The sequence below is a fragment of the Apodemus sylvaticus genome, chromosome X (genome assembly GCF_947179515.1).
Source record: "Apodemus sylvaticus chromosome X, mApoSyl1.1, whole genome shotgun sequence".
Lineage (NCBI taxonomy): Eukaryota > Metazoa > Chordata > Mammalia > Rodentia > Muridae > Apodemus > Apodemus sylvaticus.
In genome coordinates this window covers 15,179,147-15,202,791 of record NC_067495.1, presented here as the reverse complement: position 1 = coordinate 15,202,791, position 23,645 = coordinate 15,179,147, and positions in this window count along the sequence as shown.

Here is a 23,645-nt window from a genome sequence, read left to right as displayed (position 1 = left end):
GTGGTCTTGTGTGTGCAGATGCATCAGGTGACAGAGAGGGGCAGGCCGCATGTGACTACATGTGTTTGTAGAGGCCACAGAGGGTCAGTGGTCCTTTGAAATTACATGTTAAGTAATAATTAACCATAGGGTCTGGAATGCTTGCTCTGTAGTTAAGAACACTGACCATAAAGATTTATTAACCTGTTCATGAGAATATGACACTAGCCCTGGAAGACTGCCCTATTAAATACATCCTTTTAGAATTGTTATATTTTGATGATTTATATTATTAATGACGATGTTACCTGTTCTGTTTGTGATCCACTGAACATGTAGTTTCAGAGTTATGATGCTTAGATGATTTTTATATTTTACTGTGCCAAATGATTTTTGTTGGTATTAATGATTGTTTCACTAGATACAGTTTCTAAGAGTTGTTATATTTGGTTTTTAATGAATAAGAAAATTGCTTGAGAGCTACAAAATACACTCAAATTCAGACTTTCTCTGTGTTTGTTTCTGTTTGTCACCGCTGAATGCTTACCCTTCTAGACTTCGAAGACCCTCATCCCAGGAACCCCCATAACCTGCTGGGATGGTCCATGGCAGCTGTCATCCAACATGGGGTTCGAAGCAGGGAAACTTTATCTCCGTTTTCAAAAAGCTTTTTCAGGTAGAGGATAGAACCTTGTCATGAGAGCTACAGACTCCTTGATAGAGACACATCGGGTTAAGAAGTTGAGAAGGTAAGAATCATGGGCATTCACAGTCCCTAAACAGAGGCTTGTTCCTGGGAGTATTGAGTCATATGTTAGAAAGTAGAGGTGATAAAACCTCAGAGAAGATTTTGGCAGCATTTTATGACTTTGTACTGAGTGTCAGTCCATGGTTCTCAGAGGGAGGAAGCCTGTCTTTAAAAAATTGGAAAAAGGTAGAGAAGAGATGGAGAGATTTTATGAATGCCATGGTCCTAAACAGGTCCTGGTTCAAACATTCTCACTATGGATACAAATGAGAGACCTCCTTTCAGAACTTCTTTACAGAAAAAGCGCCCTCAGAGGATGAGGAAATATGCAGGTGAGTAGAGTTTCCTGCTAGGACCAGAGGAGGGCAGTGGATACATGTGCCATCAGATGCCAGGAGGGGAGACATGCCAGTGTAGCTACCAAGAAGACCAGAGTTGGGCAGTGGACATGATAATGCAGATTCCTGCACAGGACAGGGAGTCAGTGTGTACGTGATTGGAGGTGTCTACAGGGAGGACAGAGAACTACAGTGGGCAGGTGAGGGTAGGGGAGTGCAGAGGCCTTTGTGGACAGTGGGTGTGTGAGTGCATGTGAGAACATAGGAGGACATTGGTCATGGGAGTCCAGGTGGTGGTAGAGACAAAGGTAATCTGTGGACATGGGACTGCAGTTACACATCAAGACTTGAGCTGTGTGGTTGACATGTTACTTCTGATTCCTGCCCACTCAGACTGTCATCATTTATGTGAGTGCGGGTGTCTGTAGAGTACAGAGAGGTGCAGTGGGAAGATGAGTGCAGGAACGTGCAGAGGTCAGAAGGCATTGAACATATGAGTGCAGATGCCTCCTGACAGCAGCAGGAGGCTGTGGGCATGGGCATGAAGCTCCCCATAGAAGTCAGAGAAGGGCAGTGGGCATGTGAGTGCAGGACTCTGCTGAGTCCAGAGACAAGGAGTAGGCATGTGTGTCCATGTGCCTGCAGGGGACAGATCATGGCACTGAGAATAGGAGTGCATGTGAATCTCAAGACCAGAGACTGGCAGTGGGCCTGAGATGGCAGACAGTGGGCATGTGAGTGCAGGAGCCTTCAGAGGACTAGGTAGAGCAGTGGACATGTGGACACACATGCTGTGGATGCCAGCAGGGCCGTGTTCATGCCAGCACAGGGGTCCATCCAGGAGAACAGTGGACATGTGAACACAGCTAAAGCCAGGAAGAGATGTGGGCAGTGGGCATGTGAGAGCAGGTGACTTTAGAGGACAGAGGCAAGCCTCAGACATATGAATGTCTGTCCCTGCAGAGGACAGGGTTGTAGTGGTCATGTGAGTTCAGGAACCTAGAGCAGCAAGGGTAGGGCAGTGGGTATGTGAGCACAGTTGCTGACCAAGGCCATGTGAGTGCGTGTCCCTGCAGAGAGCAGACTGGGACATTGTGTGTGTGAATGCAAGTGCCTGCAGAGCCCAGAAAGCAGTATTTATGTTAGTCCAGATTCCTGCCCAGGCTCGAGAATCATTGTATATGTGAGTACAGGTGTCTGGAGAGGGCAGAGAGGAGCAGTGGTCACATGAGTGCAGGTGCGTACTGAAGCCAGAGTGCAGCAGGGGACAGATAAGGACACTGGACCTGGGAGTAAAGGTGCTTGCATTATCTTGAGGGTGGCCTTCTGAACTTGAATGCAGGAGCCTGCAGATGTCCCCAGTGGGAGGTTGGCTGTGTAAACAGTTGCCTACAAAGACCAGAGACAGGACATGCACATGTGACTACAGTTGACATCTTAGTCCAGAGGAGGGCAGGAAGTTACTAGGAGTGTGACCACAGGTGTTTGGAACATTGGGGGTGTCTGCAGAGGGCAGAGTGAGACAGTGGTCATGGGTATGCAGGTGCATGCATGGGACATAGTGAGGCGCAGTCTGCATGTGACTGCATGTGGTTGTGTAGCTCACAGAGGGTCAGTAATCCTTTGAGTGCAGGTGACTGCAGAGGGTAGAAGGTGACATTGGACATGTGAGTTCACATGACTTCAGAAGACAAAGAGGAGCCTGTGGGTACAGGAGTCCTCAGAGGATAAAGAGTGCAGTGGGCATGAGTGTAGGAGCCTGCAGATGTGCCCAGTGGGAGGTTGGCTGTGTGAACAGGTGCCTACAAAGGCCAGAGACAGGACATGCACCTGTGACTGCAGTTGACATCTGAGTCCAGAGGAGCGCAGTGAACACATGAGTCCAAGTCCCTGCAGGGAGCAGAGTGGAGCAGTGTGCATATCATTGTAGGTCCTGCAGAGGCCAGATGGCTGCTGTGTGATGTGAATACATGAGACTACACAAGACCTATGATGTGCAGTGTGCAGGTGTGCAGGTGCCAAAGAGGCCAGTGTGCATGTGAATGCAGCTAAGCACCAAGATCATGTGTGGGTAGTAGACCTGTGATGCAGATCCCTGTACAAGCCAGGCAGTCATTGGTATGTGAGCACTAGCTGTGGAGAAGTCATGTAGGGGCAGTGGTCATGTGTTGGCCATGTGCATTCAGTTGCCTGTAGATGCCAGGGATGCAGTGGATATGTGATACAGGTGTCTGCAGATGTGACAAGTGGGAGGGTGCACTGTGAGTCAGGTGTCTACAAAGGTCAGGGGAATTGTGCATGTGGGTGCAGGTGCCTGCTGAGGACACACGGGTGCAGTGGGTTATATGAGTACAGATGCCTGCAGAGAGCAGAGGTGGGCAGTAAGCATGTGAGTGCAGGAACATGCAGAGGGCATTGGTAGGCTGTGTGCATGTGAGTGCAGGAACATGCAGAGGGCATTGGTAGGCAGTAAGCATGTGAGTGCAGGAACATGCAGAGGGCATTGGTAGGCTGTGTGCATGTGAGTGCAGTGTCTGCAGAGCCTAGAGGTGGGCATTGGGCATGAGAGTGCAGATTCTTGGAGAGGTTAAGTGAGGTAATGGGCTTGTGACTGCTGGTGCCTGAAGCCATCAGGGATGCAGTGCACATGTGAGTGCAGAATCCTTCAGAGTGCTAAGTGGAGTAGAGGGAGTGTGAGTTCACACTCACGTAGATGTCAGCAGGGCAGTGGGCATGTGAGTGTAGAAAACAAGACCAGATGTTGGCAGTGGGCATGTCCCTGCTATGTGAATTCAGTTTTCTCAAGTGTCCATAGCGTTGTCATGGACACGTGTGCAGAGGGACAGGGGAGCTCTGGGGATGAGTGTGTCTGTCTGCAGAGGCACGGGGCCATTGGGTGTGAGAGTGAAGGTGACTGTAGGTTATAGAAGAGGACAATGGGTGTGTGAATGCAGGTGCAGTGGGTTATATGAGTACAGATGCCTGCAGAGAGCAGAGGTGGGCAGTAAGCATGTGAGTGCAGGAACATGCAGAGGGCATTGGTAGGCTGTGTGCATGTGAGTGCAGGAACATGCAGAGGGCATTGGTAGGCAGTAAGCATGTGAGTGCAGGAACATGCAGAGGGCATTGGTAGGCTGTGTGCATGTGAGTGCAGTGTCTGCAGAGCCTAGAGGTGGGCATTGGGCATGAGAGTGCAGATTCTTGGAGAGGTTAAGTGAGGTAATGGGCTTGTGACTGCTGGTGCCTGAAGCCATCAGGGATGCAGTGCACATGTGAGTGCAGAATCCTTCAGAGTGCTAAGTGGAGTAGAGGGAGTGTGAGTTCACACTCACGTAGATGTCAGCAGGGCAGTGGGCATGTGAGTGTAGAAAACAAGACCAGATGTTGGCAGTGGGCATGTCCCTGCTATGTGAATTCAGTTTTCTCAAGTGTCCATAGCGTTGTCATGGACACGTGTGCAGAGGGACAGGGGAGCTCTGGGGATGAGTGTGTCTGTCTGCAGAGGCACGGGGCCATTGGGTGTGAGAGTGAAGGTGACTGTAGGTTATAGAAGAGGACAATGGGTGTGTGAATGCAGGTGCCTGCAGAGGACAGAGGGTGGCACTGGGGCTGTGTGTGCAGGTGACTGCAAAGGCCAGAGAGTGGTAGTCAGCCTGGGGGCATAGCTACCTGTAGATGACAGAGGGGCAGCAGCCTGTGATGTGAGTGCAGGTGCATGCAGAGACCAGGGTGTCAGTTAACATGTGGGTGTTGTTGCCATCTGGAGTGGGAGGATGTCCTGTGAGTGCAGGTATCTACAGAGGTCAGGGAGAGGAAGTGGGCCTGTGAGTGCAGGAGCCTGCAGAGCAGGAAGGGTTTGGTGTGTATGTGAGTGCAGGTGCCTGAGGATGCCAGAGGAGGGCATTGTGTGTGTGTGTGTGTGTGTGTGTGTGTGTGTGTGTGTGTGAGCAGATGCCTACAGATGCAAGGGGGCAGTGGGCAAGGAAACAGTGGATATGTGAGTCCTGGTGTCAGCAGAGGCCACAGAGGGCAAGTGGGCATGTGAGTTGTAGTGCATGCAGAGACCAGAGTATCAGTGAACATGTGAGTGTGGATGCCTGCAGAGGTCAGAGGCAGGACGTGAGTCTATGAGTTCACTCTCCTGCATAGGACAGGATTGCAGTGCGCGATGACTATATGTGCCTGCTGAGGTCAGATGAGGTGGTTGTCTTGTGACTGAAGATGCCCATAGACACCATGGATAGCTGTGCATTTGAGTGCAGGAGCATTCACAGGGCTGGGTCAAGCAGTGGGTATTTGAATGTACATGCCTGCAGAGGGCAGGCTGGCAGTGGACATGTGAGTGTAAGTGTAGGCATAGACCAGAGGTTCCCAGGGAACATGTGAATAGTTGTTCTATCAGAGCCCAGGCATGGCAGGGACATGCCAGTGCATGTATGTTCAGAGGACAAAAGACAGATGTGCAGAGTGGACATGTGAATAGAGGTGCCTGCTGAGTTCATTGTTGGGATGTGGGCATGCAAGAGAGAGGCAGTGGGTATGTGAGCACAGATGCCTGCTGAGGGCAGAGGAGGGGAGGGGGCATGTGAGTGCATGTCCTTGCAGAGAGCAGAGTGTGGCATTAAGTATGTGTGTGCACATGCCAGGGTGCCCGTGTGTGTGTGTGTGTGTGTGTGTGTGTGTGTGTGTGTGTGTGTGTATATGTGTGTGTGCTGGTGCCTTTCATGGGAATGATTGTAATGGACATGTGAGTGTGCATTCCAACTGACACCAGAGGTGGGGCAGCATGTGTGAGTTCTGAGGCCTGTAGAGGCCAGAGAGGAGCAGTGGGCACATGAGTGCAGGTGTATGCTGAGGGCAGAGGCAGGCAGTGGGTATGTGAGTGTGTGTGCCTGCAGAGACAAGGGGACTGTGGTGTGTGAGTGCAGGTGTGTTCAGTGTACAGAAGAGGGCACAGGTGTATGAGTCATGTGTCTGCAGAGGGCAGAGAGAGACAATGCTTATGTGTGTGCAGGTACAAGCATGGGACATAGAGGGGTAGTCTACATGTGACTGCATGTGGTTGAAGAGCTCACAGAGGGTCAGTGGTCCTTTGAGTGCAGGTGACTGCAGAGGGATGAAGACGACATTGGACATGTGAGTGCATGTGACTTCAGAAGACAGAGAGGAGCCTGTGGGTCCAGGTGTCCTCAGAGGATAAAGAGTGCAGTGGGCATGAGTGCAGGGGCCTGCAGATGTCCCCAGTGGGAGGTTGGCTGTGTGAACAGGTGCCTACAAAGGCCAGAGACAGGATGTTCACATGTGACTGCAGTTGACATCTGAGTCCAGAGGAGGGCAGTGAGCAAGTGAGTCCAAGTCCCTGCAGGGAGCAGAGTGTAGCAGTGTGCATGTGACTGCTGGTACATGTAGCTGCCAGGGATGCAGTGGGCATTGGAGTGCAGGATCCTGCTGAGGGCTAAGTGGAGTTGTGGGGTGTGAGGGCTGTGTCTGCAGATGAGAGATGGGCAGTGGGCACATGAGCACAGTGCCAGAAGGGCCAGGGAGACAGTGTGAATGGGAATGAATCAAGATCCCATGTTGTCAGTTTACATGTGAGTGCAGATTCCTGCACAGGCCAGACACTCATTATCTATATGAATGCAAGTGTCTTGGGAGGCCAGAAGGGTGCAGTGGTCATATGAGTACATGCACATCCATGGCTTAGAGGAGGTGAGGTGTGTGAGTGTGTGTGCCTGCAGAAGCAATGTGGGTATGTTGGTTCAAGTACCCGCAGAGGCCAGAGGATGCCATTTGGCATGCGAATGCAGGTTAGTGCAGTTCCCAGACAGAGGACATGGACAGTACAATATAAGTGCCTATACAGTCTCAAGAGTGGCAGTGGGCCTGTGAGTGCAGGTGCCTGAGGAGACAAGGGTTCTGTGCATATGCAGTTATAGATATCTGCAGAGTACAGAGGGGGCAGACTGGGTCTGTGAGTTCATGTTCCTACTGAGGACGGCATAGCTGTGTGCCCTTAAGCATAGGTCCCTGCTGAGGTCAGAAGGGGGAGGTTGGCCTGTGAATTCTGGAGCCTACAGAATCCAGGCAGGGGCAGTATGCATGTGAACACATCGAGATGGCTGTCTGCATGTGAGTGCAGGTCATGCAGGAGACAGATGGGGGCAGTTTGCATGTGAATAGAGGAGGCTGCTGAGGCTAGAGGGGAGCTGTGAACATGTGAGTGCATGTGTGTGCCAACAGTACATATGGACAGTGGACATGTTAGTGCACATTCCTGCACAGGCCAGCAGTCTTATGTATGTGAGTGCTGGTTTCTGCTGAGGCCAGAGAGGTGCACTGGACAGCTGAGTGCAGAAGCCATTTGGTGGCTGTGGGTATGAGTGTATTTGTCTGCATTGTCGCAGTGGTGCAGTGGTCATGCGAGTGCAGGTGTGTGCAAAAGCAGATGGGTGCAGTGGGTGTGTTAACAGAGATGCCTGCTGAGGGCAGAGGTGGGCCATGAGCATGTCAGCATAGGTGTCTGCTGAGGGCTGAGTTAGGCATTGTGTATGAGAATGCAGGGGCCTGCAGAGACCAGAGAGAGGCAGTGGGTATGTGAGCACAGATGCCTGCTGAGGGCAGGGGAGGGGAGCATGCGAGCTCATGTCCGTGGACAGAGCAGAGTGTGGCATTGAGTATGTGAGTGGAGGTATATGCAGTGGACATATGAGTGTATATTCCTGCAGAGGCCAGAAGGACACTGCTCATGTGAATCCAAGTGCCTGCAGAGACCAGCAAGAGGCTGTGGGCATGGGCATGCACCTGCTGGTAGAGGCCAGAGAAGGGCAGAGGGCATGCGAGTGCATTGCCTGTAGAGTAGAGGACAAGTGGGCCTGTGAGTCCAGGTGCCTGCACAGACCTGGGGTTCATTAACATGTGGGTGCAGATGCCTGCAATGGTCAGAGGGGACAATGGTCATGTGAGTTCCCATCACTGCTGAGGACAGGATAGCAGTTTACCCATGTCTGTAGGTGTCTCCAGAGATCAGATGTGGGAGTGTGGACTGTGAGTGCACATGTTGACATAGGCTGGCAGTGAGCATGTGTGTGCATTGTCTGCAGAAGACACCTGGGGGCAGAGAGCCTTGAGTGCAGAAGTCTGCAGAGGACACAGTGGTACAGTTAGACTGTGAATGATGACTATAGAGGCCAGATTGGGGCAGTGGGCATGCGTGAACAGGTACATGAGAGGGCAGATGGGGGCAGTGGGCATGTGGTCACTGGTACTGACAGTTGGCAGATTGTGCCAGTGTGTGTGTGAGTATGCATACATGTAGAGGGCAGGGAAATCATTGTGCTGTGTCTAGGTCTTCACATACACATGTAGCAGATGTGCAGCTTGGTCTTCATGTGGGTTCTGAACAACTGGAGCTGGGGCTATCCCAAACCTGTTGCCTGAATGTGGGATATCCTCTACTAGCAGCACTGCCTTGTCTGGCCTCAGTGGGAGAGGAAGCGCCTATCCTCACAGACTTATAATGCCACGGTAGGGGGGATGCTAAGGGGTCTGCCTCCTGCTCAGAGGAGGAAGGGAGGGCAGTTGGGGGATGGATTGTGGGAAGAGTTGTTTGAAAGATGGGCAGTGAGCAGGATATAAAGTCAATAAGTAAAAGATAAAATAAAATTACAAAAGAAGAAGATTGCGGTGGGCACATGAATGTATGTGCCCTCTGAGACCAGAAGGATACAGTGCTCATGTCAGCGATGGTGTTTGCAGATCATTGAAAGAGGCACTATGTATGTGAATACAAGTCCCTGCTGAGTCCAGAGAAGGGCAGTGGACATGTGAGTGCAGGTGTGGTCATACACCAGAGGATAGCAGGGAGCATGTGAATAGAGTTTCCTTCAGAGCCCATGTAGGGAGAGGCATGTAAATGCAGAGGCCTGCAGAGGCCAGTGTGGCTGTGAGCATGTGAGCACAGTTTCCTAAGGTGGCCAGAGAAGACATGCTGATGTGAATGCATGTGACAGGAGCAGCCAGGGAAGGGCAGTGGATATGTGAGTGCAGGTGTGTTCAGAGGCCAGAGTGTGGTGCTGGGCATGTCAGTGCAAGTGCTTGGGAAAGCTAGGCAGGTACAGTGCATGTGACTGCAGGTACTTGTGCATGCCAGGAATGGGTTTCACCTGTGAGGGCTGCAGCCTTTGCAAGGCTCTGTGGAGCAGTGGGAATGGGAAGGCACATTCCTGCAGATGCCAGGAAGTCAGTGGGCATGTGTGTGCAGGTGCTATTATATGCCAGGAAGACAGTGGGCATGTGAGCTTAGCTAGCAACAAGGCAAGGGGTAGGCAAAAGAAATGTCCATGCAGATTCCAGCACGGGCCAGGTAGGCATTGGTGTGTGTATCCTGGTATGTTGAGATGTCACAGAGATGCAATTGTCAGGTAAGTATAGTCATGCACAGAGGCCCTAGGGGACAGTGGGCATGTGAGTGTATGTCCCTGCTGAGTTAAGGGTGTGATGGTCATGTGAGTGCAGGTGACTGCAGAGGTGAGAGAGATGCGGGGGTCATATGAGTGTAGGTGCCTGCAGGGGACGGATGGTGTGGTGGGCTTATGACTGCAGCTGCTGAGTGACACAGGATGGAATTGGTCATGTGAGTGCATGTTAATGTAGAGACCAGAGAGTGACAGTGCGCATGTCAGTACAGTTGTCTTCAGAGACAAGTGCAGATGTGTGCAGAATCCAGAGAGTGGCAGTAGGCTTGAGACTGTATGTTCCTGCAGGGGACAGGCTGGCAGTGCGCATGTGGATGCAGGTGCCTGCGGAGACCAGCGTGCTCAGTGGCCTTGTGTGTACAGGTTCCACTCAGTAGGCAAGAATGCAGTAGACATGATAGTGCTGATTCCTGCAGAGGCCAGAGAAGGGTAGTGGGCTCGAGCGTGCATGTGGCTCTGCAGGGGAAATGAAGACAGTGGGCATGTAGGGCTGGAACCTGCAGATTACAGATGGGCAGTGGGTCTTTGCATTCAGGATGCTCCAGATGGCTAAGTGGGCAGTGGGTATGTGAGTGCAAACATTGGGGATTCCAGCAGGGCAGTGTGCATGTGAGGGCAGCTATGGGCTAAGACCACATGCGGGCAGTGGACATGTCAGTGCAGATTCCTGCATAGGACAGGCAGTCATTGGGGATGTGAGCACAGTTGTCTGGGGAGGACAGAGAGGATCAGTGGGCACATGAGTGCAGACGTGCCTGCTGAGGGCAGAGGCAGGCAGTAGGTATGTGAGTGTGTGTGCCTGCAGAGACAAGGGGACTGTGGTGTGTGAGTGCAGGTGTGTTCAGGGTACAGAAGAGGACACAGGCATGTGAGTCCAGGTGTCTGCAGAGGGCAGAGAGAGAGACAGTCATTCTGTATGTGCAAGCCAGTAAGGAACATCCCTCCATGGCCTCTGCATCAGCTCCTGCTTCCTGACCTGCTTGAGTTCCAGTTCTGACTTCCTTTTGTGATGAACAGCAATGCAGATGTGTAAGCTGAATAAACCCTTTCCTCCCCAACTTGCTTCTTGGTCATGATGTTTGTGTAGGAATAGAAACCCTGACTAAGACAAATTGGTACCAGCATAGTGGGGTATTTCTGTGACAACCTGACCATGTTTTGGGGAGGACTGTGGAAGGACTTTGGAACTTCAGGCTAGATGATCCATTCAGTGTTAAAAGCTCTGTGGAAAGTTCTGTAGGAGCTTGGATGATAATGTTGAGAACATTGCAGAAATTGGAGGCCTGGTTTGTGAAATTTCAGAGGGAAGATTAAAGACTCTTACAGTGGCCATGTTTTGATTGTGAAGATTCTGTGGTTTTGGTTAGCTGGGGCTGAAAAATCAGCTGTATTAACAAGATACCAGAACCACTAAATCGAACCTTTGTGTTACTGGGACCATTGATGGAGCTAAGCTTAGCTGGAGCTAAGAAATCAGTGGTGATTAAGAAGAAACCAGAATCACTGAGGTGAAATCTTCTGGGAAGTGTTTTCTGAGAGCACAGAGGCTGTGTTCCAGAGATAGTCAAAGCTGTATTTTGTACTGTGGCTGGACTTGGTACTGTGTAAGAGTCAACCAGATGGTACTGGTTTTGAAGGCATGAAGGGGTCATGAAGAGCCACTGAGGCTCTTGTCACAGTGAGAGGCCATGGAAGGCCATTGGTGAAGGTGCAGCCTCAGTTGCAATTGATGGCCCAGGACTTGACGGGGTCATGCATAGGAGCCGAGGCTTGTCACCATGAAGAGAGCCTATGAGAGGCTATTGGTGATGCCTAATTACAGTGGAAGATAACAGCGTTTTGGAGATGCCAGTACCATGCGATGACCACCAAGAACAGCAGCAGCAGTGGAGTACAGGCAGCTGGAGCCTAGAAGACAAGCTGTGTGCTGCAAAGGGTAGAGCTGGAGAAGTGACCCACGCCCTTGGAGGAGCCCAGAAGATGGTGAGTTGGATCCCAGACATTGAATCATTGGCGTTTGAGTTTTGCTTTTGGCTGTGACTGTGACTTGATATGTTTGCCTCTTGAAGGAAGAAAGTATTTTAGTGGAGCCCACAGTTAAGAGACTGAATTTTTAAAAGACTGAACTTTAAAGATATTGGACATTTTAAAGTAATTGAACTTTTAATATGTAAAGACTGTGATCTTGGGGATGAATAAGAAAGTAAGGGTTGAGGCTTAATAGTGATGTGTTTGTGTGTCAAGTTGACAAGGGGTCAATTGTACTGGCTGGTTTTGTGTGTGAACTTGACATACACTGTAGTTATCACAGAGAAAGGAGCTTCAGTTGTGGAAGTGCCTCCATGAGATCCAGCTGCGGGACATTTTCTCAATTAGTGATCAAGTGGTGAGGGCCCCTTGTGGGTGGTACCATCTCTGGGCTGGTGCTCTTGGATTCTATAAGAGAGCAGGCTGAGCAAGCCAGGGGAAGCAAGCCAGTAAGGAACAACCCTCCATGGCCTCTGCATCAGCTCCTGCTTCCTGACCTGCTTGAGTTCCAGTCCTGACTTCCTTTAGTGATGAACTGCAACGTGGAAGTGTAAGCTCAATAAACCCTTTCCTCCCCAACTTGCTTCTTGGTCATGATGTTTGTGCAGGAATAGAAACCCTGACTAAGACACTCTCCTTTTTCTAAAATACTTTTTCAGCTAGAGGATAGGACCTCCTCAAGAGTGCTGCAGACTGCTTGATAGAGACACATCGAGATAAGATAACGAGAATGTAAGAATCATGGGCATTCACAGTCCCAAAACAGAGGCTTGTTCCTGGCAGTAATGAGTCAGTCATATGTTAGAAAGTAGATGTGTTAAAGCCTCAGAGAAGCTGGGCGGTGGTGGCACACCCCTTTAATCCCAGCACTTGGGAGGCAGAGGCAGGCAGATTTCTGAGTTCAAGGCCAGCCTGCTCTACAGAGTGAGTTCCAGCGCAGCCAGGGCTATACAGAGAAACCCTGTCTCAAAAAACAAAACCAACCAACCAACCAACCAACCAAACAAACAAACAAAAAGAAAAACCTCAGAGAAGAGTTTGGCAGCATTTTATGACTTTGTACTGAGTGTCAGTCCATGGTTCTCAGAGGGAGGAAGCCTGTCTTTAAAAAATTGGAAAAAGGTAGAGAAGAGATGGAGAGATTTTATGAATGCCATGGTCCTAAACAGGTCCTGGTTCAAACATTCTCACTATGGATACAAATGAGAGACCTCCTTTCAGAACTTCTTTACAGAAAAAGCTTCCTCAGAGGATGAGGAATATGCAGGTGAGTAGAGTTTCCTGCTAGGACCAGAGGAGGGCAGTGGATACATGTGCCATCAGATGCCAGGAGGGGAGACATGCCAGTGTAGCTACCAAGAAGACCAGAGGTGGGCAGTGGACATGATAATGCAGATTCCTGCACAGGACAGGCAGTCAGTGTGTATGTGATTGGAGGTGTCTACAGGGAGGACAGAGAACTGCAGTGGGCAGGTGAGGATAGGGGATTGCAGAGGCCTTTGGGGACAATAGTTGTGTGAGTGCATGTGCATGCAGAGGTGGGGTGGGGCAATGGTCATGTGAATGGAGAGGACATGTTAGTGCACATTCCTGCACAGGCCAGCAGTCTTGAGTATGTGAATACAGTGTCTCTAGAGGTCAGAGGGGTACAATGAACAACTGGTCAGGTTAGGTGAGTGCAGAGGCTGTTGGTAGGCAGTGGGTATGTGACTGTATGTGCCCGCAGTCAAGGGACCAGTGGTCATGTGAGTGCTGGTGTGTTCAAAACACAGATGTGTGCAGTGGGCGTGTGAATAGAGGTGCCTGCTGAGGGCATTACTGGGATGTGAGTATATCAGTCTAGGTGCCTGCCAAGACCTGAGTTAGGAATTGTGTATGAGAATGCAAGGACCTGCAGAATCCATAGAGAGACAGTGGGTATGTGAGCAGAGTTGTCTGCTGAAGGCAGAGGAGGGCAGAGGGCCTGTGAGCTGATGTACATGCAGAGAACAGAGTGTGGCATGCCAGTGCATGTGCCATTGGATGCCAGCATGGTGGTGGGTATGTTGACTGTAACTAGCAGCAAGACCAGAGTTGGGCAGTGGACACATTAATGCAGATTCCTGCAGAGACCAGGCAGTCATGTGTATGTCATTAGAGGTGTCTGGAGAAGCCACAGAGGTACAGAGGACATGTGAGTGCAGAAGTCATTGTAAATGCAGAGACATTGCTGGGCAGTGGGTGTGGGTGACTGTGCCTCCAGAGGTGGGTGGGGCAGAGTTCCTGTTAGGACAGGAGACTGCAGTGAATAGGAGAAGAAAAGTACATGTGAGTGCAGGTGCCTGCAGGGCCCAGCTGTGGACATGTAGGTGTCAGTGTCTCAGGTGTCGGGAAGGGAGAGGTGTGCCTGTGAGGTTGTATTCCTGCAAAAGGCAGGATAACAGTGTGCTCATGAGTGTAGGTGTCAGCAGAGGTCAGATGTGGGAGCATGGACTGTGAATGCATGTGCTGTGGACTGTGAGTGCATGTGCTGTGGACTGTGAGTGCATGTGCTGTGTACTGAGTGCATGTGCTGGGCATGGCTGGCAGTGAGCATGTGAGTGCAGGTGTCTGGACAAGATACAGTGGGGCAGTGGACTGTGTGTGCAGGTGCCTGCAGGAGACAGATGGGGGCTGTGTGCCTGAGAGTACAGGCTTCTCCACAGGACAGGATGGTTAGTGGACATGTGTGCCCATATGCCTTTCATAGGCCAAGCATGTGTTGGCCATGTGCATGCACATGTCTGTTGATGCCAGGGATGCAGTGGGCATGTGATGCAGGTGTCTGCAGGTGTGATAAGTGGGAGGTTGCACTGTGAGGTGTCTACAGAGGTCAGAGAGGGGAATTGTGCATGTGAGTACAGTGCTCATGTCAGTACAGTTGTCTTCAGAGTCAAGTGCAGATGTGTGGAGAGGCCAGAGAGTGGCAGCAGGCTTGAGACTGCATGTTCCTGCAGAGGACAGGCTGGGAGTGCGCATGAGGATGCAGGTGTCTGGAGAGACCAGAGAGGAGCAGTGGGCACATGAGTGCAGGTACACGCTGAGGTCATAGGTCATGTGAATATGTGATTGTATGTACCTGCAGAGACAAGGGGACTGTGGTGTGTGAGTGCAGGTGCATTCAGGAGACAGAGAGGGGCAGCTTGCATGTGAGTGCTGTTTCCTGTACAGGTCACAGAGGGTCAGTTGGACTTTGAGTGCAGTTGCCTGCAGAGGCTCAGGTGGTCAGTGGCCATATGAGTGCAGATACCCATAAAGGATTGAGTGGGGCACTGTGCATGTGAGAGGTAGTACATGCAGATGTTAGGGAGGGCAGTGGTTCATTGAGTGTGTTCCTGTACAAGGTAGGACACATGTGGGCATGTGCAGTGTCTGCAGAGGTCAGAGAGGGGAATTGTGCATGTGAGTGCAGTTGCCTGCTGAGGACACAGGGGTGCAGTGTGTTATATGAATTCAGGGCATGTGAGTAGGGCCGTGTGTATGTGAGTGTAGGTACCTGCTGAGGACAGAGGAGGACAACGGCCATGTGAGTGCAGATACATGCAGAGGCCAGAAGGGGAGACTGGTTTTCTGGATAGTTCAGAGAGGGGTGCAGTGTATGTGAGTTCAGATGTCTGCAGAGGCCAGAGATTGTCAGAATGCATGTGAGTGCAGGGGCCTGCAGAGCAGGAAGGCTTTGGTGGGTATGTCAGTGCAGGTGCATGCAGATGTCAGAGGAGGGATTTGTGTGTTTGTGAGAGCTGATCCCTGCAGAGGAGAGTGATGGGCATTGGTCATGGGAGCCCAGGTGCTGGTATACACCAAGGGGGGCTATGGACATGGGACTGCAGTTGCACAGGAAGACTTGAGCTGTGTGGTTGTTATGTTAGGACAGACCATGCAGTCATGGGGTATGTGAGTTCAGAAATCTGTAGAGTGCAGACAGTTGCAAGGGGATGATGCTTGCATGTTCATGCAGATGTCAGAGTTCCATTGAGCATGTGAGTGCAGATGCCTGCCGACAGCATCAGGAGGCTGTGGGCATGGGCATGAATCTCCCCATAGAAGTCAGAGAAGGGCAGTGGGCATGTGAGTGCAGGGATCTGCTGAGTCCAGAGAGAGGGAGTAGGCATGCGTGTCCATGTGCCTGCAGGGAACAGATGGCAGCACTGAGAATAGGAGTGCAGGTGAATCTCAAGCCCAGAGAGTGGCAGTGGGCTTGAGACTGCATGTTCCTGTAGAGGGCAGGCTGGCAGTGGGCTTGAGACTGCATGTTCCTGTAGAGGGCAGGCTGGCAGTGGCCCCTGACTTGCCGAGGCCCGCACATACCAGGGATGCAGTGAGCATATGGGTGCAGGAACCTTCAGAGGGCTAGGTGGAGCAGTGGACATGTGGTCACACTTGCTGTGGATGCCAGCAGGGCCGTGTTCATGCCAGCGCAGGGGTCCATCCAGGAGAACAGTGGACATGTGAGCACAGCTAAAAGCCAGGAAGAGATGTGGGCAGTGGGCATGTGAGAGCAGGTGACTTTAGAGGACAGAGGCAAGCTTCAGCCATATGAATGTCTGTCCCTGCAGAGGACAGGGTTGTAGTGGCCATGTGAGTTCAGGTACCTAGAGCAGCAGGAGTAGGGCAGTGGGTATGTGAGCACAGTTGCTGACCAAGGCCATGTGAGTGTGTGTGTCCCTGCAGAGAGCAGAGTGGGACATTGTGTGTGTGAGTGCAGGTGCCTGCAGAGCCCAGAAAGCAATATTTACGTTAGTCCAGATTCCTGCCCAGGCTAGAGAATCATTGTGTATGTGAGGACAGGTGTCTCGAGAGGGCAGAGAGGAGCAGTGGTCACATGAGTGCAGGTGCACACTGAAACTAGAGTGCAGCAGGGGACAGATAAGGACACTGGACCTGGGAGTAAAGGTGCCTGCATTAGCTTGAGGGTGGCATTTGTTGTGTCCATGCAGGTGGCTATAGAAAACAGATGTGGTCAGTGGGCATGTGAGTGTTGTTCCATGCAGAAGACAGGAGGGTTAGTGGCCAGGTTGGCGCAGGTGATTTTCAGAGCCCTAGTTTGCATTGGAGATGTGAATTCCATTGCCTATAGATGCCAGGGATGCAGTGCGCATGGAGTGCAGGTGCATGCAGAGACCAGATGTGGGCAGTGATCGTGTGATTGCAGAGAGCAGAGGTGGGCACTGGGCATGTGAGTGCACGTGCATGCAGGAGAGAGGTGGGACTGGGATGTAAGAACAAGGAAATATGGAGGCTAGAGATTGACAGTGTTTATGTGAGAACATTTGTCTGCAGAGACAAGTGCAGATGCACAGAAAGGCCTGAATGTGGGAGTAGACTTGACAGTGCATGTTCCTGCAGAGCACAGGCTGGCAGTGGGCATTTGTGTGCAAGTGTCTGCTGTGTGTAGAGTGAGACACATTGCACATGAGTGTAGGTGTCTTCAGAATCCAGCAGGAGGCTGTGGGCATGGAAGTATAGCTACCTGTAGATGCCAGAGGAGAGGAGTGGGCATGTGAGTGCAGGTGTCTGCAGAGGGCAGGTGGTGATTTTGTGCATGTGACTGCAGGCTTCTCCCAAAGATAGTATGGCAGGGACAAGTGAGTGTAGGTGCCTGCCGAGGTCAGAGGGTGGCAGTGCACATGCGAGTGCTGGCTCCTAAAGAGGCCAGGCAAGAAGTGGTCATGTGAATGCAGGGGACAGGAGAAGCCAGGGAAGGGCAGAGGTCATGTGAGTGCAGGTGTGTTCAGAGGCCAGAGTGGATATGTGACTGTATTTTCCTGCAGTCAAGGGAGCAGTGTTGATATGAGTGTGAACAAATGGCAGATGTGTGCAAATGGCAGATGGGTGCAGTGGGCATGTGAATATGGGTGGGATGTGGGCATGCAAGAGAGAGGCAGTGGGTATGTGAGTACAGATGCCTGCTGAGGGCAGAGGAGGGGAGCAGGCATGTGAGTGCATGTCCGTGCAGTGAGCAGTGTGGCATTGGGTATGTGAGTGCGGGTGCCAGGGTGCCCATGTGTGTGCGGGTGCCTCTCAGGGGCCATGTATGTAAAGCACATGTGGGTGCACATTCCTACTGACACTAGAGGTGGGGCAGCATGTGTGAGTTCTGAGGCCTGTAGAGGCCAGAGAGGAGAAGTGAGGATGTGAGCAGATGTGCCTGCTGAGGGCAGAGGCAGGGAGTGGGTATGTGAGTGTGTGTGCCTGCAGAGACAGGGGTGCTGTGGTGTGTGAGTGCAGGTGTGTTCAGGGTATAGAAGAGGGCACAGGCATGTGAGTCCATGTGTCTGCAGAGGGCAGAGAGAGACAGTGGTCATGTGTGTGTAGGTGCATCCAGGGGACAGAGAGGTGCACTTTGCATGTCTGCAGAGACCATGGGTCTATAGTACATGAGTGCAGGTGTGTTCAGGGTACAGAAGAGGGTACAGGCATGCGAGTCCATGTGTCTGCAGAGGTCAGAGAGAGACAGTGGTCATATATGTGCAGGTGCATTCAGGGGATAGAGAGGGGCAGTCTGCATGTGACTGCTTGAACTTGTACAGCCCACAGAGGGTCAGTGGTCCTTTGAGTACAGGTGACTGCAGAGGGTAGATGGTAACATTCGACATGTGAGTGCAGGTGACTTCAGAAGACAGAGGAGCCTGTGGGTACAGGTGTCCTCAGAGGATAAAGAGTGCAGTGGGCATGAGTGCAGGGACCTGCAGATGTCCCCAGTGGGAGGTTGGCTGTGTGAACAGGTGCCTACAAAGACCAGAGACAGGACCTGCACATGTGACTGCAGTTGACATCTGAGTCCAGAGGAGGGCATTGAGCAAGTGAGTCCAAGTCCCTGCAGGGAGCAGAGTGGAGCAGTGTGCATGTGACTGCTGGTGCATGTAGCTGCCAGGGATGCAGTGGGCATTGGGGTGCAGGATCCTGCTGAGGGCTAAGTGGAGTTGTGGGGTGTGAGGGCTGTGTCTGCAGAGAGATGGGCAGTGGGCACATGAGCACAGTGCCAGAAGGGCCAGGGAGACAGTGTGAATGGGAATGAATCAAGATCCCATGTTGTCAGTTTACATGTCAGTGCAGATTCCTGTATAGGACAGACAGTCATTGTGTGTGTGAGTGCAGGTGTGTGTAGAGTACAGAGAGGTGCAGTGGGAGAGTGAGTGCAAGTGCATGCAGAGGTCAGAGGGCATTGACCATGAAAGCACAAGTGCGTGCAGAGACCTCAGTGCATCTGACTGCAGAGGAGAGAGGCAAGTGGCCCTGCAGTCCAGGTGCTGCAGAGAGCAGGTGTGAGTGGACATGTGGGTGTGAATGCCTGCAGAGGACAGAGGAGAAGTCAGCAGGTGAGTTCCTGTTCCTGCTGAGGACAGGATGACAGTTTAACCCTGGTGCCTTCAGAGGTCAGATGAGGAGTGTGGATTGTAAGTGGATGAGCTAACAGGGGCTGTCAGTGAGCATGTGAGTGCATGTGAGTGCATGTGAGTGAATGTGACACCTGGGGCAGTGGGACTGAGTGTAGGTTTCTGTATAATACAGTTGGGGCTGTGGGCATGGTATAGAAGTGCCAAGCAGGGAACATTTCTCAGTGTGTGTGTGTGTGTGTGTGTGTGTGTGTGTGTGTCCATGCAGAGGCCAGGGAAGGGCGTGTGCATATGAATGTGTGTTTCTGTAGAGTGGAAGGTAGCAGTGGACATGAATACAGGTTCCTGCAGAAGGCAGATGGTGCAGTGGGCATGTGATTCTAGGGGGCAGCAGAGAGCAGGTGTCAGAATGCATGTGAGTGCAGGGGCCTGCAGAACAGGAAGGCTTTGGTGGGTATGTCAGTGCAGGTGTCTGCAGATGTCAGAGGAGGGCATTGTGTGTGTGTGTGTGTGTGTGTGTGTGTGTGTGTGTGTGTGTGTGTGTGTATGTGTGAGCTGATCCCTGCAGAGGAGAGTGCTGTGCATTTGAGTGCAGGAGCATTCCCACGGCTGAGTCAAGCAGTGGGTATTTGAATGTACATGCCTGCAGAGGGCAGGCTGGCAGTGGACATGTAAGTGTAAGTGTGGGCATAGACCAGAGGTTCCCACGGAGCATGTGAGTAGTGGTTCCTTCAGAGCCAGTGCAGATATGTTCAGAGGACAAAAGACAGATGTGCAGAGTGGACATGTGATAAAGGTACCTGTTGAAGGCATTGTTGGGATGTGAGTATGCAAGAGGGAAGCAGTGTGTATGTGAGCACAGATGCTTGTTGAGGGCAGAGGAGGGGAGTGGGCATGTGAGTGCTCCTGACATCAGACTCCAAGCATTGCAGTGGGGTCATTGGGTACAGATGCAATGCAGAGACCTGCAGAGAACAGGGGTGGTCATTGTGCATGTGAGTGCAGAGAACAGAGGTGTGTAGTGTATGTGTGAGTGCAGGTACATGCAGACAGCAGAGGTGTTCAGTGTGCATGTGAGTGGACAGAGTAGAGGTATGCATAGAGCATGTGAGTGTCGGTACATGCAGAGAGTAGAGGTGTGTGGGGGGCACATGGATGCTGGTGCATGCAGAGTACAGATGTTGGGAGTTGACTTGAGTGCAGGTATGTACATAGGGCAGAAGTGTGCAGTGAGCATGTTAGTGTAGACACATGCAGAGAGCAGATATGGGCAGTAGACATGTGAGTGTTGGTACATGCAGAGAGCAGACATGTGCAGTGGGCATATACATGCAGGTATAATGCAGAGTGCAGCATGGGACAGTGGGCATGTGAGTGCAGGTGTCTGCAGAGGGAAGAGGTAGGCACTGGGCATGACTGTGCAGGATCCTGCACAGGTAGAAGGGAGGCAGTGAGCATGTGATGGCTCTTGACTGTAGGTGTCAAGGATACAGTAGGCCTTTGAGTGCAGTTGTACTCACAACATGTATGTGTGTATAGGTTCATACAGGAGCCAAAGTCAGTGGGCATGTGTGTGTAGGTTCTGCTGATGGGAAGATAACAGTGGGCATGTGAGTGCAGTTGCCTGCAGAAGACAGGTGGGGCCAGTGGGCATGTCAGTGCAGGAGCCTGCAGATGCACTGAGAGAGGCAGTGGGCATGTGAGTCCAGGTCCATGCTGAGTCCAGAGAAGGGTAGCGGGCATGTGAGTGCAGGAACATGCAGAGAGCAGACTGGTGCAGTGTGTACATGGGAGTATAGCTACCTGTAGATCCCAGAACAAAGCAGTGTGCAGGTGAGTGCAGGTGTCTGCAGTGTGTAGAGAATCAATGGACATGGAGATGCAGATGCCTGTAGTGAGCAGGGTTGGGTGTTGGGCATGAGAGTGCAGCTGCCTGTAGAGACAAAGGAAGGTGATTGGCATGTGACTGCATGTGCTTGTTGATGCCATGGGGCAGTGGGCATGTGACTGCAGGTGTCTTCTGAAGCCAGAGGAGCATTGAGCATTTGACTGCAGCAGTCTAAGTAAGCTAACTGCAACAGTGGGTAGGTGAGTGCACATGCCTACTAATGCCATGAATGCAGTGGGCATGAGAGTGCAGGTGCCCTCTGAGGATAGAAGATTTCCATGCCCATGGCTGCAGGGGTAAGGAGTGTGCAGTGGGCATGCGATTCCAGGTACCTACAGAGAGATGAGTAGTGCAGTGTGTATGTGAGTGTGGGAGACTGCAGAGCACAGAGGAGGACATCTACCATGTGAGTGCAGATGCAGGCAGAGGCCAGAAGGGGACAGCAGGCGTTTAATGCAGGTTTTCTGGATAGTTCATAAAGGGGTGCATTGTATGTGAGTTCAGATGCCTGGAGAGGCCTGAATGTAGGAATGGGCGTGTGAGAACATGTAACTGTGGAGGGCAGGGAGAGGCAGTGTACAGGGGGGAAGGGGGTTCTGCACAGGTCAGAGAGAAGCTGTGGCCATGTGAGTGTAGATGCCTTCAGAGAACAGAGAGGAGCAGTAGGCCTGTCCATGCAGGTGCCCTCAAAAGACAGACTGGGGCCGTGGACATGTGCATAGAGGTGCCTGCTGAGGGCAGAGATGAGCTATGGGCATGTCAGAGCAGGTGCCTGCAAAGGCCTGATTTGGGCATTGTGTATGAGAATGCAGGGGTCTGCAGAGACCAGAGACTTGCACTCACCAGTGGGCATGTGAGCACAAGTGAATGTGGTGACTAGGGAGTCAGGAAACATGTTGGTGCCGAAGCCTGCACAGTTCAGAGGAAGGAAGTGGGCCTGTGGGTTCACGTTTCTGCTGAGGACACATGGGGGCCGTAGACATGTGGATCCTGTACTTAAGAGGACAGGAAGAAGCAATTGTCAGGTGAGGGGAGGTGAGTGCAGAGGCCATTTGGTGCCTGTGGATATGAGTTTACTTGTCTGCATGGGTGTGGTGGTGCAGTAGTCATGTATCTGCAGGTATCTGCAAAGTCCAGAGAGAGGCTGTAGGCATGCATGTGCAGGTGCCTGCAGGGGACAGAGGAAGCAGCAGGCATGTGAGTGCAGGTGCCTATGTGTCCAGAGGATGGTATTCAGGATGTGAGTGTAGGTAAATGCAGAGTCTGGAGTGTGGCAGTGTGCACAGCAGTGCACATGCATGCATCACCCAGAGGAGGTGAGGTGCATGTGAGAGTAAGTGTGCACTGGGGACATGAGTACAGATGTGCATGCTGAGGCCAGAGGCAGGCAGTGGGTATGTGAGTGTGTGTGCCTGCAGAGACAAGGGGACTGTGGTGTGTGAGTGCAGGTGTGTTCAGGGAGCAGAAGAGGACACAGGCATGCGAGTCTATGTGTCTGCAGAGGGTAGAGAGAGACAGTGGTCATGTATGTGCAGGTGTATACAGAGACATAGAGGGGCAGTCTATATGTGACTGCATGTGTTTGTAGAGCCCACAGAGTGTCAGTGGTCCTTTGAGTGCAGGTGCCCACAGAGTTAGAAGATGTCATTGTACATGTGAGTGCAGGTGACTTCAGAAGACAGAGAGGAGCCTGTGGGTACAGGTGTGCTCAGAGGATAAAGAGTGCAGTGGGCATGAGTGCAGGGACCTGCATATGTCCCCAGTGGGAGGTTGGCTGCGTGAACAGGTGCCTACAAAGACCAGAGACAGGACATGCACCTGTGACTACAGATGACAACTGAGTCCAGAGGAGGGCAGTGAGCACGTGAGTCCAAGTCCCTGCAGGGAGCAGAGTGGAGTGGTGTGCATATCATTGTAGGTCCTGCAGAGGCCAGATGGCTGCTGTGTGATGTGAATGCATGAGAATAGACAAGACCTATGATGTGCAGTGCACATGTGTGCAGGTGCCAAGGAGGCCAGTGTGCATCTGAATGCAGCTAAGCACCAAGATCTTGTGTGGGTAGTAGACCTGTGATGCAGATCCCTGTACAAGTCAGACAGTCATTGGTATGTGAGCACTAGCTGTGGAGAAGCCATGTAGGGGCAGTGGGCATGTGAGTGCTGCTGACTGTATGTTACAGAACATGGCAATGGTCATGGGATCATAGGTGCCTGCAGAAACAGAAAGTGACAAGGAGCACTTGTTTGCAGGTGCCTGCAGGGGACAGAGAAGGGGAGGGGACCCGTGAGTAAAGGTCCCTGCAGTGGCCTGAGGGTGGCCTTGTGCACTCGAATTCATGTACCTGTAAAAGATTGGTGTGTATAGCAGTCATGTAAATGCTGCTTCATACAGAGGCCATGGTGGTTAGAGTCCATGTGTGCTCAGGTGGCTTTCATAGGCCAAGCGTGTGTTGGCAATGTGCATGCAGATGCCTGTAGATGCCAGGGATGCAGTGGACATGTGATGCAGGTATCTGCACATGTGATAGGTGGGAGGTTGTACTGTGAGTACAGGTGTCTACAGAGGTCAGAGAGGGGAATATTGTCCATGTGGGTGCAGATGCCTGCTGAGGACACAGGGGTGCATTGGGTTACGTGTGTACAGGTGCCTGCAGTGAGCAGAGTTGGGCAGTATGCTTGTGAGTGCAGCAACCTGCAGACAGCAGAGGTGTGCAGTAAGCATGTGAATGCAGGAACATGCAGGGAGCAGAGGTAGGCTGTGTGCCTGTGAGTGCAGGAACATGCAGAGAGCAGAGGTAAGCTATGTGCATGTGAGTGCAGTGCCTGCAGAGCCTA